Source organism: Nerophis ophidion, linkage group LG14 (genome assembly GCF_033978795.1).
Source record: "Nerophis ophidion isolate RoL-2023_Sa linkage group LG14, RoL_Noph_v1.0, whole genome shotgun sequence".
Classification (NCBI taxonomy): Eukaryota; Metazoa; Chordata; class Actinopteri; order Syngnathiformes; family Syngnathidae; genus Nerophis; species Nerophis ophidion.
In genome coordinates, this window is record NC_084624.1 from 8,118,607 (window position 1) to 8,122,858 (window position 4,252).

Sequence of the window (4,252 nt, forward strand, 5' to 3'; positions counted from 1 at the left end):
TTCCCATATCCAATTCTTTCACAGGTTAATGATACGTTGGCACTTATTGGACAATACCTCAGAGCCAAATAGGACATAAAACACCATGAAGAGGGGCCACAGTTTCAAGAGCTCAAAATGTGGATGTTTTGTCAGAAAATGTCGGTGCAGGTTATAATTATTTAAAGACTTTGTTTACTTCATTAAAAAGTAAACACTTTCACACTGCACTGTCAATACATTCATTATTCTGCCCTCTACTCGTTTCCAGCGTGTGCAGATAGTTAAACAGAAGCTAAGGTTTTTGTTGCATTGGAACCCCAGCTTCCTCCCACCTCTAAAAACACGCACCTGGGGATAGGCCCCTCCCACCTCCAAAGACATGCACCTGGGGATAGGCCCCTCCCACCTCCAAAAACATGCACCTGGGGATAGGTTGATTGGCAACACTAAATGGTCCCTAGTGTGTGAATGTTGTCTATCTATGATGAGGAGGTGACTTGTCCAGGGTGTACCCTGACCTCTGCCCGAATGCAGCTAAGATAGGCTTCATCACCCCCCCGCCATCCCAAAAGGGACAAGCAGTAGAAAATGGATAATATTCCTTCTTTTTAATGACTTTACTTCCTTTATTTTATGTCTTTACACTTCTTCCTTCATTTAGGTTTGTAAAACTGAAAATATAAACATAAAATAAACAAAAGTATACCGTCAATTGTGTATTTTGCATAAGTAAAATAGGTTTAATGTTGATATATTCACACAAAACACAGAAATTTAACATTGACACACTAAATGACTTATTACTATTAGCCTTGTCGCCCTCTACTGGTCACATTTAGCACTACATGTATTAGACGGGGTTTGATCGTTAGACAAAAAAAACACAGCCACGAACACAAAATACATAATTAGGTCAACAATTTTAATACAAAAAAAAGTAAATATATTTATGCACAAATTATATTTGCTTACAAATGTTTGACCAAGTTTGGTGATGAAACTTACACGCTGGGATTTCTACCATTGTTGCTGCTTGTCTGCATCAATGTGTCCGTCACTTAAAATGTCCGACAGGAAACAATGACTAACACTTGCTCGGAATAGAACATTCTTACTTTGTTGTCCAGTCCTTTTTCAAAGTCACATTTTTTATGTTTATTTACTTTTTTTTTTAATCCAGGGTAGAATGAGTAGTCTTGTTCTACTCACCTTATTGCTGCGTCACTGTGACGCATTTGTGTCATTGTTGCCCCCTACGGGGTGGCGGGAGTACTGCACACATGATTAACCCTACTTTGAATGGTTCCATCAAGACCAGGGGTGTCCAAAGTGAGGCCCCGGGGACCATTTCCGGCCCGCAGCTAATCATTTACCGGCCCGCCACACATTCTGCAAAAATTGCAAAATTGATAGTACTGCAAAAATAAAAAGTGGAATGAGGTGAAATCTAATGAGGAAAAAGTGTCAATGTTGACACAAAGCTGCCATGCAGGCAGTTTTTTTTGTTCCTTTAGTCTTTATTTTCATTTTTTTCCATTGCTAAAAAAAAAAAAGGGACAAACATATTATGTTATAATGAATTATTACTTAAAAATGATCACTTTAAAATGTTTTATGTGGAAAAAATATTGCATATGTTGTGTGGTTGCCATGTAAAACAAGTTTTGACAAAAGAGCATAAAACAAACAAAAATAATAGTTCAAACTTAAAATCGACAGATATATCGGAAGTTGATCTTGAAATTTAAGTGTTAAAAGTAAAAAAAAAATAATAATGTATCACTTTATGAGTGGGGAACCTTTCGGATCTGAAATATATTTAGTAGGATTTTATTGAACTTTTCACTGTGATTACTCAAAAATATTAAATAATTAAAATCAATGGAGTCCTGCATTATTGATCTTTGAGGGCTTTAATTGCTAAATAAAGGAACTCTCCGGAAGGAATCAATAAAGTACTTTCCATCTATCTAAATACTGCATATTTCAGTTTTACTATAAAAAACTAAGTTGTCTTTGACAGAAAAGGCATAAAACCTTATTTGTTTGACTTTATATCAACCTCAAGTTGATATAGAGATTTACTGTAAGCATTAAATTAAAAATAATAATAATTTGACTTATTTTTAACGTTTTAGTGACTGAGACCCTCTATGCTCCCCAGGACCCCTAAGGATTAAAAAAAAAAAATCCATATATTTTGTTATGGTTTGATTGCTATGGTTTTAATTGGTAAATAAAGGAACTCTCCTGAAGGAATCAATAAATCTATCCATCTATCTAAATACTGCATATTTCAGTTTTACTATAAAAAACGAAGTTGTCTTTGACAGAAAAGGCATAAAACCTTATTCGTTTTACTTTTCATCAACCTCAAGTTGATATAGAGATTTACTGTACGCATTAAATAAAAAATAATAATAATTTGACTTATTTTTAACATTTTAGTGACTGAGACCCTCTATGCTCCCCAGGACCCCTAAGGATAAAAAAAAAATCCATATATTTTGTTAAGGTTTGATTGCTATGGCTTTAATTGCTAAATAAAGGAACTCTCCTGAAGCAATCAATAAATTAAAAATAATAATAATTTGACTTATTTTTAACATTTTAGTGACTGAGACCCTCTATGCTCCCCAGGACCCCTAAGGATAAAAAACAAGAATCCATATATTTTGTTATGGTTTGATTGCTATGGCTTTAATTGCTAAATAAAGGAACTCTCCTGAAGGAATCAATAAAGTACTATCTATCCATCTAAATACTGCATATTTCAGTTTTACTATAAAAAACTAAGTTGTCTTTGACAGAAAAGGCATAAAACCTTATTTGTTTTACTTTATATCAACCTCAAGTTGATATAGAGATTTATTTTAGGCATTAAATAAAAAATAATAATAATTTGATTTATTTTTAACATTTTAGTGACTGCGACCCTCTATGCTCCCCAGGACCCCTAAGGATTAAAAAAAAACAAAACATATATTTTGTTATGGTTTGATTGCTATGGCTTTAATTGCTAAATAAAGGAACTCTCCTGAAGGAATCAATAAAGTACTATCCATCTATCTAAATACTGCATATTTCAGTTTTACTATAAAAAACAAAGACCTTATTTGTTTTACTTTATATCAACCTCAAGTTGATATAGAGATTTACTGTAAGCATTAAATAAAAAATAATAATAATTTGACTTATTTTTAACATTTTAGTGACTGAGACCCATTATGCTCCCCAGGACCCCTAAGGATAAAAAAAAAAAAAAATCCATATATTTTGTTATGGTTTGAAAATGAAAAATATCAAAATGGCTTCAATTTTTCCTCTGTGGAAAAAGTTTGGACACCCCTGATCAAGCCTATTGTGCCTGCTTGATATAAAAGTTTCATTTTTCAAAGGATGTAAAAACATATTGGATTCATAAAGTATTAAAAACACAAAATGTTCCTTAATGTGTGAATGTTGTCTATCTGTCATGAGGGGGCCACTTCTCATAAATGCAGCTGGGATAGGCTCCGGCACCCCCGAGAGGGACAAGCGGTAGAAACTGGATAGATACTTTTTCCTTTTAAAAATACATAATACACATGAAGTTGGAAAATATTAGGAAAGATGGGAAATAGTACAAATCTCTTTTTGGGAGGATTTAAAGCAGATGAGTCGCCCGCTGGCCTGTTCTAAAAATAGCTCAAATAGCAGCACTTACCAGTGAGTTGCCTAAATTTTTAAATTGTATTTATTTACTAGCAAGCTGGTCTCGCTTTTGCTGGACATTTTTAATTCTGAGAGGGACAAAACTCAAATAGAAATATTTGAAAGACTTGGTCTTCACTTGTTTAAATAAATTCATTTTTTTTTACTTTGTTTCTTATAACTTTCAGAAAGACAATTTTACAGAAAAAATGCAACTTTAAAAATGATTTTAGGATTTTTAAACACATATACCTTTTTTACCTTTTAAATTCCTTCCTCTTCTTTCCTGACAATTTAAATCATTGTTCAAGTATTTTTTTATTATTGTAAAGAATAATAAATACATTTTAATTTAATTCTTCATTTTAGCTTCTGTTTTTTCGACGAAGAATATTTGTAAAATATTTCTGCCAACCTATGATTAAAATTCCCAAAAAATTTCTGGCAAATCTAGAAAATCCATAGAATCAAATTTAATTTTTATTTCAAATTCTTTTGAATTTCTTTAAAAAAAAAAATTCTGGAAAATCTAAAAGAAATAATGATTTGTCTTTGTTAGAAATATAGCTTGGTCCAA